Source organism: Hippoglossus hippoglossus, chromosome 18 (assembly GCF_009819705.1).
Source record: "Hippoglossus hippoglossus isolate fHipHip1 chromosome 18, fHipHip1.pri, whole genome shotgun sequence".
NCBI classification, from domain to species: Eukaryota; Metazoa; Chordata; class Actinopteri; order Pleuronectiformes; family Pleuronectidae; genus Hippoglossus; species Hippoglossus hippoglossus.
Window position 1 is genome coordinate 11,575,964 of NC_047168.1, and position 14,276 is coordinate 11,590,239.

The window sequence follows — 14,276 nt, forward strand, 5'->3', positions numbered from 1 at the left end:
ATAGTGTGTTTATAATGCACTATCATAACATCACAAATCCTTTATTGTACAATATACACTAATAGAGCATAACACTTGTAATGAAGGGAGACTATTAATTTAACTGTTGCACGTTTAACAAGAAACACAAGTTAACTTGCACAACCACCATGTAAACCCTGGGGCCTTCATCCCCGGCAAGATGTTGCTCCGGGAGATTATATCTAAATCCACTGTACTGGCTGTAGTTGTTTCAGTTGTCTGTGTTTTGTTGTAGTTGTTGGTGTTGTGTTGGGTTGGAAATTTAATGGTTTGAGCCAAATCACCATCACAGATCTTCATGAAAGTTTTGCATGTTGATTTGGTCATATGAGAAACCTCTGGAACCGGAAAAGTTAATTTATCTGGGATCGCAACATAAGGGACATATGTTCTAACGAATGAGCCTGATGTTTTACCGTATGTGTTTTGGCTAATTAAAGCCAGATGCAATACGTAGCAGTGTTTCAGTCACACTTTTATGGATCATCAAAATCCATATGGCAACAACACACAGCTCTCAAGGTCAATACTACAGGCTCTGTAAGAATAAAACGTACCGATGACAAATGTTGCAGTTCAGAAGTATCATCCTGGATAGTTGTATTTTAATTCCGAGCACGCAGTCTGACTCTGCTGTAGATGGGATGGTACAATGCACAGAAGCACAGACCAGGAGGAGCCGAGGAAAGAGCTGGAAAGTGTTTGACTATATTTACCTGTTTGACATCTAAACTGGTGCTTAGTCATACACACTTTGGTCACACACACACAAGCGTAAGACTGGAATTAGCTTTAAACTAAAAGGACAGAGGTAAATTGAAGTAGACAAGGTGTGGCTTGGAGTTTTCTTCATGACTGAACTTACACCTAATTCCATTTGTCTCCGATGTCTGTGCGACACGACCACAATTTCCCTTCCCTCTCTGTTGCTGCCGTTTCTTGACACCTCTAAGATAATTTGCAGGTTTTTTTTCATTTGAATGCAGGTGATTTGGCCGCCATTGACCTCTTTCACATGTCTCGCTCGGCTGTGAGAACCCGCATTCAAACGGTGTTATTGCGAGTCGCTCCTTTTGTCGCTGGAAAAAAAATATATAAATAAGAAAAAGCCCTGCTAATTGGCATCCGGAGGTGTTGCAGTTACCATGATGTTAGCAGTTTGCCAGCCAGCCATCAGATATTTCTGTCTGTTTTCTAAAGGGATCATTTGAAGTGACACACACATTGACAGATTAACTTTGAGATGCTTCACGTTTTTTTTTCATATTGTACGGAGATGAAAATCAGAAATGGAGAGATACTGTTGCATTAAAGCAGATAGTTAACAAATAAATTGTGCCACCTTATGATGGAACGTTTGTTACAATTGGCATATCAGGAGATGACACTGATTTCCATAGAGATGTCACCTGAAAATACAGGAGGGGAACATTTTCCAAATGAAGTTGGACCATGTATCAAAAGGAGTCTATTTTGTTGGCTCAGATAATTTTGAGAAAAGTGAGAAAAACACGAGTATAAAGCTGTTTTCAGACATGCAAAAGGCAAACTCTGGAAAGAACGTGGACCCAATATTCCAGGAAGTTTCTGGAGTGTTCCAGAGCAGGAGAACATTCAAGCGAGGGGTGGTGCCTGAGTAGAGCTGCAGGAGATGAAACATGAATTTGTCTGTCTACTTTTCTTTACAGCCCATTGACACCAGCGTCCTCCATAAGCCCTTGATTCTCGTCTTGTCTTTCCAAGTTGAATCTATGTTGGCGTCTTCTACGTGTATGACACCTCTTTATCATCCTGAGATATTTGTATTTTCCAGTCTCGTGCTCTATTCTCACATTTTCTGGAGGAAAATATAACCTCTGTGCGCGTTTTTGTCCGTATCTTTCTACCTGCTTGTAACAATATGAACCTTTGCATATGCAGGAGCGGTAATTGATTCACACCTCCGATGCCTACGTGTAGGTTTCTCCTCGTATGACACCTCTGTCCCCAGTTGAGCCCGTCCCTGTGTGCTCTCTGGCTGCACGGCCTCGGGAGAGAAATACAACCATTCATCAAGAATGTGTAAAAAGTCGGGGCCGATGGCGGGCGGGCAGCCAGCCAGGCCACTCTTCTCCTCGGCAGCTCTTTGTAGTGCTGCCCGAGAGGTAATATGTCACCCATCCTCCACTTTGAACGGCAGGGAGAAACATCAACAAGGAGTGACTCAACAGCACAGAGAAGAAGCGTCCAGCACCGTGGTGGTGTAGCTCAGCGAGCCCTTTTTCTCTCCAACTCCCTCTGGCGAGTTGCTATTTTGAGACTCCCGAAGCCTTGTTCTGCCTTCTCCCTCTGGGATTTGTGCGAACTGCTGAAGAGATCACAATGCACAATAGAATTGCTTTAGAAAGTTTCAATATGCCCGGATCATTCAAGTAGTCACAGGGGGTAAAATGGATGGCGCCACGCTTTAAATATGAAAAGGGAAACCGGTGTGTCTTGTTCTCATTCACGAAATACGAATATAAAACCCAGTGAGAGCATTTCAGTCATATTTGCCGTTGATTTGATACCAAGCTGGTTTGGTTTTGCAATATTAATAAGCATGTCCACGGGTATGCTCTCGATCTGGAGGGTGTCTCTGGCTCCAAATGTGTCAAAAATCTCACTCCTGAAAGAACACAGGCTGAGGCCAGTGTCGTAATATTGAGAATTCACACACGTGAGTCATGCCAACGATGTAAAGGACCAAGAAACAAGGATTTCAGAGATGATGGAAAGAAGAATTGAATTGACGGCAGTTGGCCTGATGTTGCAGGGGCCTGTCAGTCACATTCAGTGATCTACATGGGTAATAATGAATTTGACTTTGGTTGTAGTAGATGTCTTTAGATGTGACATTGTTGGGCGTCACTTGTAATCAATTACTTGTGATATATCACCATTTGCAAATGTCATTACTTTTCATATTGTTTGTGAGCAAAAGTAATTAGTTACAATACTTTTTGCCCAAATTATCTTAGTAATAGAGTGTCTGTAGTAGCTCTACTATAATACCTAAAAGTTCAATTGTAATCCCTGACACGATATTGAATTACTGCTCAATACAACCCAACTGAATAAAAGCACATAGCTATAAAACATCTTTATAAAGGTTGAACTGGGCTAACTGTTGTTTTTTTTAAACATCGTTGATTTAAATTAATCAATTATATATTAGATATTTGATCATATCTGTTCTTTATTATTTCATTGACCTGGTGTTTCACTCTGTAATCATGAGCTTTCAGAGGAACTGAGCGTTTACAAGTGCCGGCCCTCTATCATGCCCCATCAGTACAAGGGGCATATACATTGTGGGCATTAGTCACCCCCGCACAGTCACAACTTAATCACTGACACCAGTGACACGAGGGACACGAGGGACACGAGGGACACCCTCCTCTCAAAAGACCCTCAGACTTCAAAAGCTGCCCCTCTCAAAGCGGCCATTCACAGGCCCCCTTCAATGGGACGAGGGCGGCCGCGGCAGCTAATGAATGGATTGATTTTGGAGCGAATGTGTTCCGAGGCTACTTGTATTGTGATAATACCAGTGTCAACACTCCATGCTCCTCCCTCCACCCCCGCTGATCCCCGACGAGCTCGGCAATCGGCCGCAGAGAAAGAGCCTTGAAAATCAGACACTTGAAAGCGGAGTCGGGCACAAAGACCCACGCTAATTCCTCACCCCCGACCGACCCGCCCCATAAGGACGGGGGGAAAATACCCCAGCTGGAGCGTGCAACACTGGCCACATTATTAGGAAATGTTGAGGGGGAATAATAAGGAGGAATTACCCCTCCCTTTTCTAGTGACCTAAAAATCGCAGAGCATACTAAATCTTAGCCCTGTGTCAATGGCTGCCTGCTGTTTGCATGCATTAGAGGGAATACAGCGATTCTGTTTTGTGACACTCGGTTTGTGTCACAGATTGCTCCTCATCCTCATCCTCAGCTGCCTTGCCAAGGGTAGTCATTTCCAATGCACAGTTACTACTTGAGTGCAACCTCTATGTTTATGTGTGTGTGTGTGTGTGTGTGTGTGTGTTTGTGTTTGTGTATGTGTGTGTTTGCCCGTCTGTCTGGTCTGCGGGTGTGTTTATCTGTTTATGAACAGCGTCGGAGTGTTTGTGTGCACTGTCCCACTGTTTCGGCGGAAAATAAGAAGACACCTGCTCGGCGATTCGGAGCTGGCTGTCAAAAACAGGAAAGAAAAGTGTGGTGGGAGGAGGCAAAAAAAACAAAAACACCCAGGCAGCCCGAGATATATCTATTCTGGCTCCCCGCTTCCCTCAAGCTGCCGGTAGGAGACTTCAAAATGGCTCCACTCCCTGCCTCTACCCAGGGCTCTACCCTGTCAAAATGTCTTTGAATGGAAAATACAGACTGAAAAGTTTCCTCCTTTCTCTCTCTCTTCGTCAGTGTTTTTTTTTCTCTCCTGCTCTCTCATTCTCCCCCCCAACCCCCCCACCCCACCCCTCATGTCCATCCTTCATCGCACACAGAAAGGGCATCTCATCCTCTCCGGTGAAGCTCTCATTGAATCCTACCTTTGCTCTGAGAAAAACACTCTCTTCCTCTCTCTCTTCCTCGCTGGAGCGCCGCCAGAGCTCTCTGTCTCGGCGAGGTATCTGCCAGTCACTCAGAAGTCCATTCTTCACTAAAACATGATGTCTATCTCCTGGGTCCTGTCTGTAGAACAGTGAAGGTCTCGGTAGCTTTTGTCAGGAGCGATTATCATCTGTGAAGCCGACAGAATTGCAAACAAAACCAAAGTGAATAGAATTAATACGCCGAGGTCAATTAACCGGGGGGGCATCGGAATGTTTGAGGGCGACATTGTGTTTGTGAACACCTGAAACATTTTAACTCTGTGATAGTTCAGCATCTCACGGTCGTCAATATGCTTCTTTAAGGGGAAGGCTTTACTGTAGAGGTGGGAAATAACCCCACGACCCTCCAGGGGATAAGGGGGATGGATGGATGGATGAAATGTTAGGCATTGATCCACTCCTCCTAGTAATCCCTGTACAAAGATGGACGTTGTGTCTGTACTTCCTCTGTCTATCCATAAATTAAGCCAAAAATATCCTGAATGTGAACGCTGCCAACTTGGCTGCCGATGATGTCATTTGGAGCCGGTAGTGATCGGGGGATTGAGTTGTCAGCTGTCAATCATGACGTTTCTGATTTAATTAAACTAATTAAGACCAAACTTAATATGAAAAACCACATCAGTCTCGTAAGAACTACTTACAATGACATGGAAGGAGTAATGACCTATACTGCAGCCAGCCACCAGGGGGCGATCAAAAGGCCTTGGTGTCTTTTCTGGGGAGCAGTCATGTCGTCCCTCTTTAAATACAGTCCATGCTTGTCAGTGTTGGATGGGGTTGAGGTAAAGTCTCTGGGGGCTCTGACCCCCCCAGTGAACCACTGTCATTTACATTGACGTTTTCCACATGCCACATAGCATGAGGTCGCTAAAGGGTCAGTTTAATGTCAATGGCAAATAAGAAGAGAATAATGTTTAACTGACATTCAAAATATCATTACATGGGTGGCACATCCATCATTTAAGAGACCAATGAGCCTTCATTTCATGGTATGGATACTTGAGAAATCTATGGGGCCAAATCCTGTCCCTAAGGTGTCTTACATTTATGGCTAATCTAATACTTCTCTATGACAATGTCTAAAAAGCCATTCTGCCCGGGCTTCTCTCATTATTTCAGGTGGTTTCTCTGTGGCCAGAAGGAACTACCTAATGGCCATTTTTATTTGATAATTGGTTATCTTGACATTTCAAACTGGCTCCATAATTTGTTCGTCTCTTTTGTGAGTGGCTCGTTAATTAGAGAGTGTCTATGCTTAGCTCATCATTTCCGAAAAGGATTCGAGGTCATCGTGGAATTACACGGTTGGCATTCTTCAGAGACGTTCGTTAAAAATGGCAGTTTCGCCCGGCCCGCCTAAAGTGAGGACTTGAGAGAATCTGATAACCCCAGCCCCCCCGGAGGACTAGCCACCGAAAGGATATTAATGTCCGAAGTCCTGAGGAATTCAAGTGGCTCATTCATTCAAATGTGTGCATCTCTTCCTAGCTGCTGCTGCTGTGAGATATAGTCTTAAGGACGGAGGGTGATATGTGCCCTGACAGTGGTGAGAAAAAGGGAGAGCCGTGTTCGCTGAGTTAACTCCAAAGGGGGGAAGAAGTAAATGTCCTTGTGAAAGTCTGGAGATGAGTGATGCCTCGGACTAAGCCTTCAATCTCTCCACAATGCTCATCTCAGTAATAATTCATTCTGCATCCTCAGAAATGGAAAATATTGATTTTCAATGAATAACACCCCAAACCAGCATGGAGCCCTGCCTAAGATTGCCGGTAAAGAAAAAAATAAAATAAAACAAAGAAGCACGTCTCAGGCCTCTGCTCCGATAAAACAGACATATGCGAGTCGGCAGCCAAACTACAACTAATTAGTAGACAATTCCTTGTTGCGTTCAAGAGGATCAAACCAGCAGATAATAATTGCTGAAGTGTTCACATTGGCTGTTGTTATTGTTTGCTTGGTGGTATGTTTCACTAACCACACAGCTGTCAACAATCGAGTGTCAGGATCTGGTTCAAAAACCAGAATCTGGAAAGCTTGAACTATTTACTTGGCACTCGCATTGAGAGTCTGCAACATCCTGTTTGCGTCATTAGCTTCTCTCTCCTCACGAGCTCAAACGGGAGGACGGCCTTCTCAACGATGATTCATCTCCGAATATCCGTGATGATCTATATCTTGTGTTTTCTGCAATTCACAGTTATTGTTAAGTTGCCGCTGACTCACTTGTAGCCTTGTATAAAACCCCCTGCAGTACAGTAACATTTCAGGATGGCATATATTTCTCCTCCACTGGTATAGCGATCCGTTATGTGGTGGTATCGATGACAGTGATTTGCCAGGATTAATGCGATCATCAGGGTTGATCGATAGATTATCTAAGATTACGGTTTCAGCTCAAAGTGGCCTGCTATATTTCCTATTTCTATATATATATATATATATATATATATCTTACCTGCCTCTGAAAAAATTACAAAGATTATCAACTGTTCTTTTTTCTGACTCAAAATCATATTAATCTCAAACCTTGACACCAAACCACGAGTTTATCCACAACCCAACGACTAATACTTTGCATGATATGAGGTTGAATTCTTTGAAAAATAGCAACAGGAATATTTTGGGGGGGATAAAAGGCTCCGGCTTTATAGATGTGATTAGAATTAAAAGTATAATGCTTTAAATCCCCCTCCATAATCTCTTTTGTTTTCGAAGCACACAGCGATGACAGAAGGATTAAAGAACATTGCTAATTTTTGCAGATCTGCGTGCATCAATTACAGCCAGGGCTGCCGTTGCACTGTTTAGTATTAATGCATTCATAAGCACATCATGAAAAAAAAACAAATCTGCACTCTTCAGCTTTGGCAGACAGATCTTTAAAATCATCTCATCCTTTGTGCAGGATCGGATCCAAATTGGCATCAATGGACTTCACACTTAAAGCTGAGGAATGCGGTTGGATTGATTGAGCTGGATTTTAATCAATTAATGCAGTGTCGAAACATTTTTTAAAGTAAGTGGTGATGATTCGGTGGAAAAGTGTGTGTGTGTGTGTGTGTGGCTGCAGCCAAAGTAAGAGTTTAACATGGTCGGCCTTCGCTTGAGTCTCTCCGGAGCAATTTCTCTTTTCTGTTTTCTGATGTACATTTTAAAATGGGCTATTTACAGCGTGGGGAATGTGAGGCCTCCTCCACGTGTATGCAGAGGATATATAGAAAATGTTTGTCTCCAGTTTTTCTGTCTCTGCGGATCTAAATGTTTGCCACCCACACTGAAAAATGCTTTTTTCTGCTTCTCAGTCAAATATCCATCTCAGAAATCCATGTCCTACTGAAAACCATGTGCTAATCAAAAGCTCTGGAAACCTTGATAAATGGACCTATAGGTGAGATGAAGTTCCATTTAGTATGGATCCATATTATCTCCAGTGGATTTAAAAGGGGAGTATTACACCTTGGTGGATGTATGCACTCTATTTAGATAATTGATTAAATGTTTAGGTTATTTTTTAAGCATAACCCTCTGAAATATAGTTTTTTGAGATTTATTTTTATACAAAACTAAATGAGCCCCTTTAGTCAACAATTTGAAAATAAAATTGTCAAAATAATAGGTGCATTACTCAAGAAGGAAAATTATCATTAGTTGCAGCCCTTATTTTCTTGCCATACATGAGCAATCGGAAAAATATAAGTCAGTGGCAACAATATTGTGTGATGATCCGGTCGTTTGAGGTCGATTTATCTCAACACGCATCTGCCAAGACCGATGTTTTCAGAAGGTTCAGTTTCTACCGGTCAGGAATTCCTAAACACCAGGCTGAATATCAGATTACACCGAAGGAAACGTGCATTTCAAGAGAACACACACCAGCTTGACTTCCCAGTGTGTGTGTGTGTGTGTGTGTGTGTGTGTGTGTGTGTGTGTGTGTGTGTGTGTGTGTGTGTGTGTGTGTGTGTGTGTGTGTGTGTGTGTGTGTGTGTGTGTGTGTGTGTGTGTGTGTGTGTGTGTGTGTGTGGGAGTATATGATCTTTCTCCCTCCATGGACCTGACAGTGTCTGACTTCATACCCGCTCAAATCACTCAACTTGTCTGTGGCTACGGCATCACCCCCCCCCCCCCCCCAGCCCTCGCACTCTCTCTTATCAGTACCCTCTCCCCCGGCCTTTGATACACCCCTGTAGCCTCCACCAGTTCCCCTGGAGTGCAATCTGTAGTCCACTGGTATTGATCAGGCGCACACGGTTTTGATTAGCACACTTGGCTAGATAACGGGGGGGGGGGCTTCACTGCATGATTGTACTCGACCATTCCACTGTCTTGTTCCTCCGTTGGCCAGGGAGTACTTCACTTCATTGGAGTCAGTGATTGGATGCACCCTGGACCCCCGCATCCACCCTCCCTAAGAGATCCCAGGGCCCGATGCTCTCTCTCTCTCTCCACTTGACTGAGTGTTTTGCTGTTGGTTTTGAAGGCAAGTTAAATGCAGGCGGCACGGTGCGACCGAGAAGGGTCTGCTGCGGAATGGATCTCAACTCGGGTGCTATACATAGATGAAAGAACTGATGGTGGTCACATTCGTCAAAAAAAAAAAAGGGGGAAGCTGAGGTTTTTTCCACGTCCAATAAAGAATCTCACAAGTGAAGCAAAGCCCCCCAAACAAAAGAACGGGCGCGGGGGGCGGGGGGGTGAGATGTGAAGTCGATACGGGTGTTCAATCAAGAGGGACGTACAAACTTTTTCTCATTTGCCGGAGAAAGAAGGAGACAAGGGCAAGCTGTTGGCCGGTCAGGCATTCTGCCATCGCCGCCCGGGAGTCAGCCACCCATTGGCCTATTCACCGGTCAGCCAATTAGGTCTCGTCTGTTAAGGTTTAATACCTACAGTTAAGGCCGCCATTGTGTGCCAACTAATGCTCTTTCAGGCTTTCGCTCACTTTGGAAGCTTTCATTAAATCCAGAAGAATGCCGGGGCTATTCACAGAAGAGGATTGTGGTGAAAGCCTTCAATTTTGATATTTCTCTCACAACCCCCCCTCTACGTTTCAACCCATCTCCATGCTCATCCAAAGACACAATCTTTCACATAGTGGCATTTGTAAGAGCAGAGGAGGTTGATTCCCACATTTGGCTCTTGACTTTTATTCATTTGACTTCTTGTCAGCTGTTGTACAGGGGGGGGGGTCAGGATGCTCTCACCGTTTTCAAAGTTTTCTCAACTGCCTTTTTTCTTTGGGAAAGTCTCTCACTTGGGATCGACACATGACTCATTGACTTTCTTCCTCTAAAGTCAGAGGAGCACATGGAGCGTGTCCCGGTTTCATCTGAAAGGTTTCCACAAACATTTCATGGTCATATGACTCGATATTTCCACTCCTTGTTCCGGGCTGAACCGTCGTAAACAGTGCCCCCATTGAGAGCGAAACTTATCTGACGAAAAAAAAAAGGCAGGGGACGGGTGCAGCCACATTCCTTCAGTCGTGTTCATTAGTTGCACACTCGCTGTGATGCATGCTGGGGGATGTTGGCTGGGCTTGGCCGACCACTCGAGCACTAAGCGCGCCAACAGATGTAGCGTAGCCTCTCCAAACAGAGGGGATCAGACTCACTCAAACTTGGCCAGGAGTCCGGGGAGTTGCCGGAGGAAGAGGAGGGGACGAAGAGGAGAGGAGAAATGGATAGTCAGTGAGAGGGGGAAAAAAAAACAAGGAGATGGGTAGAGACGGAGAGAAAGAGAAGAGGCTGGAGGATAAAGACAGACAAACAGAGAGGGGTGGGGGTGCGGGAGGTGGGAGACGAGTTGTTCCCCAGAGGCATCACTCTTGGTGTCTCACTCCACTGGTCCTTATAATGTGTGACGCTCAGGAGATTGACAGACTGTGTAAAACTCAGCCCACAGGAGAAAACAACAACACAAGTCAGACACATGAAAAACCACAACTCGACTGAGCTTGTGCCGAGAAGACGCTGCGGTGGGGGAGTTGGGGGAGTTGGATGGACAGCAGCACGGTTTGATGTAACCTTTACACATTGTGGGAAGGTTTGCTGAGCACGTGAGCTCTTTTTTTCTTATTGGGGTCCCGTGGTATCCGAGCATATTTACATGGATTTGAACCTGTGAGCTGCTTTTTAAAGCTTTTCCATGAGGAAACACTCGAGTCAAAGGCTGACAACGAAATATTTGTTTACTCCTCCTTTGTAGTGCAGATAAAAAAAAAAGAACTGGTCCTTCATTTATGCCCCTGTTAGATTAACAAACCATTATTATAAATATATAATTTATTTAGGCAGATAAGTTTATATTGAGATCTCATTGCATTGGGAGGAGGCAGGCACTTTCACTCCTTAACCACTGGGGTACCCGAGAAATCCCTTAGTTTCATGGGAAGCTGTGTGACGCCGTTTAATCTGGGGACGTGAACCAAATGTGCATTTGGCAAAACAACCAGTTAGTTCTCATGCTTGAAATATTCTCTCTTCCTTAAGTAAATGTAAAAAAAATACTGACAAATCATGTATTTCTTCTATTTCTATATTTATCTCTATTTCTATAACTATTTCTAGTGCAGCTTCTTCTTATTCTGGTGCCAAGCTTTAAGGCCTCATTACTGCTCACCACCAACCACAAGGGGCAGCAATGAGCCCACTCCATAATAATAATCATAAAAAAACGTCAGACGTCAATGTGAACAGCTTTTACATTTGAACTACATTCTACTGAAGAAATAGTCCCTGTGTTGATGAACCTGTTTTCCTTGGATTAGCTTCTATAGCCAGGACAATGTCTCCTCTTGTCTCAGTGTCATGTTTCAATGCTTTGATCAGATCAAATGAGATTCCATCCTCTTCAACTATCTGCAGGACGAGACACCACTTCAGGGTAAATGAATGAATATATTTATAGTTTATTTAGTTGAACCAACCCTTTAGGATTTTATTCATCAGCCATTATGATTAGGTTTACGTCCTCAAACCCCAAAAATGTATGTCCAACAGATGAATAGGTCCCTCTTGTGTCTTATTATCTTGTCCCCACAAACTGCGAAGACGGACAGAAAGCAGGATAAGCCCGTTTTTATGAGGCTGTACCTTCTCCTATCTCCCCACTAGCACACCTCAGATGATGTAGCTCCATGACGGGCACAGTCGACACTTTGACCCACTGCCCCCCCCGCCTGACGAGCAGCTTTAACATGGCCATCATGGGCTAATCCTTATTTAGCAGCCGCCATCATCGGCATCGCACACACGGCCAGAGCTATTAATCAAGGTTGTGTGCGGAGCTGTTATCACACGCTGGCTTGTATGTGTACACGTACTGTATCGTGCAGCGATCATTAGGACACAAGACATGCTTGCTCGGCTCAATATGCACTCAGCATAACAATCGGTAACTACCAGGATACTCGTGCGTTCTCGTAAAGTCATTCTTTCATGGGTTTTTACTGCGAAGCAACATAACCACCAAGCACCACGTACTTAAAGAGCTTCCAATGCAGTTACTTTAATTTCCTAAACTTAATATTCAAAGTTCAAATTTGCCAAACCTTTTCTATGACGCACAAAACGATGATAAGTATGTAATATATATACAAATGCAGTTTCTTTATGTTCCTCCATTTTATATTCAGACGCATGCTGTGCCCAATAATCTGTGTCTGCTGTGAGGAAAAAGCCAATTTCCACGACATGTTTTTCCCCCCTGGTGTTAGAAAGGTTACATATTAATGTGGGTAAAACTAATGCAAAATACAATGTGCGCTTGTGTGTGAAATCCTGAACCTTTTGTATTTTTTGTGGTCTTGAGTTTTTTTGGTATTGACCAAACTATTAAACCATTTGTAGATTATTCATATAAATTGCATTGGATCATAGTTTCACTTGTGGCTATATTGTCATTTGTTTCTTAATTTGTTCTTTCATGCACATCCAATACTATGTAAAATGTGTATTTTATTGTGGAGTCCAGGTGTGTTTTACTCCTCGTGTGTGTGCACGTCAGGGTGAGGGTGGGCCCCTGTAAAAATTCTTGCACTTGGCGTCCGTCATGACCAGCAGCTGTCTCCGTGTATGTGTGTGTACAAGTATGTGTTACCTCTGTAGGTCTGCTGGTAAATCTGAGGGGTAAGAAGTGAATTAGTCATGGTTAAGGTTCTGGTTTGTGTGTCCACAGTGAATGAAACGATGGAAGTCAATGCAAAGATGGCTGCTCAAACCGGTGTCTGTGCTGTGGTGTGTGTGGTTTGTGTCCCACCCATGTAAGCCCAGCAGACTGTCTACATGCTAATGGAGGTATGAATCCCATATATCCTGAATCAGTGTTGGCTAGCACAGACACACTCATATGCACATAGACATGGCTGTAAGCATGTTGATTCAGCCATGTATCTCAATAACCGTCACACTTTGTCTGGCACATTTTACACTCTGGTTTTTAGGTTATAAAGCCTAATGTCCCTTTAAGTGATTTATCTTTAAGTGTTTTTAGGGCAGTTGCAATATTCAACTTACTTTTATTCACCTTTCTGGCTCTTACACGATTTGTCCTTGATATATATATTTAAAGTACATTTGATTTGAAGAGCATTCTTACACAGGTTGAGTGAAAATCCTGATCTGTGACCAAATCAGACATAAATTCAATAGATTATCAAATCAGATTCTGTTGCAGAAATATGGAATAAAATACTCTTTTTAAAGGGTTGATTCACTCAAATAATGAAATAGCATATTTTTCAACTCAATGGTGTTTAGCCATGACCAGATTAACCTTCTCTGAGGCCCCAGAGCAAACATCTCTTGTTTGGTCCCTTTTAATCTCAACTGTATGAGACCCAGAATATAACCAGTTCTGAAAAACTGCCATTAATCCATTAGATTGGCAGGAAATAAATCAACAACCATTTTGATAATTTAATAATCACGTAAGTCGTTTATTTAAAGCAAGAATCATTGGTATCAGCTTCTCAAAGTTGAGTTTTTGGTTTTCTGTACAAAATCCAAACTTTCAGGGCTTTTCACCGGCGGTGAGTTTATTCTGGTCACAGCTTCTCCCTATTTTCTGACCTTTCCAATCAATTATGTCCCTTTTATTGATAATGAACATAATTTTTCTTACAATTTTTCAATCACTGAAGTATAGACCCAGTAGTGGAGTAAACCTGAGGCTTCTGGGGGAATCTGAGGCCCCTGGGCAGTTGCCTGTTTTACTGTTAATCCCGTCTCGTACGTAGCCAAGCAGCTATTTAATCTGCTGCTAAACTCCAACACAATGCAGGTGAAAGGAATTTACTTTGAGACTGGAATAATTACATTTAAAAAGCTTAAACACAATGTATTTTTTGTAGGTTATCCGGGATTATCCACACACTTTTTGCCGTTTTCCAAGAAATGTATTTTTTTTTTATTTCCTCTTAAAGAAATCAACCAAAACATTGTTCCTGGAAAGAAAAGTTACTATCGAGCTTTTTCAAATTGTAATTTTTCTTAATTCTTTCAGAGACTAAATCCCACTGTGACGGGTGGGGGGGCGGAAGTTTTGAGGCACCAAAACCAAAACTGCTTTCAAGGCTCAGATACACCTGTGGTGAGTTAAAAATATGTTTCTTGATTCTTAGGAA

General features: G+C 43.1%; 1 long non-coding RNA gene across 1 annotated transcript in view; it reads left to right on the forward strand.

Annotated features, from left to right (window-relative positions):
• Positions 1-14,276, forward strand: part of LOC117779280 — a 55,755-nt gene that overhangs the window by 492 nt on the left and 40,987 nt on the right. Inside the window, exon 2 of the long non-coding RNA XR_004616974.1 lies at positions 14,156-14,242. This is a non-coding gene — a long non-coding RNA (uncharacterized LOC117779280). The remainder of the gene's footprint in view (positions 1-14,155; positions 14,243-14,276) is intronic.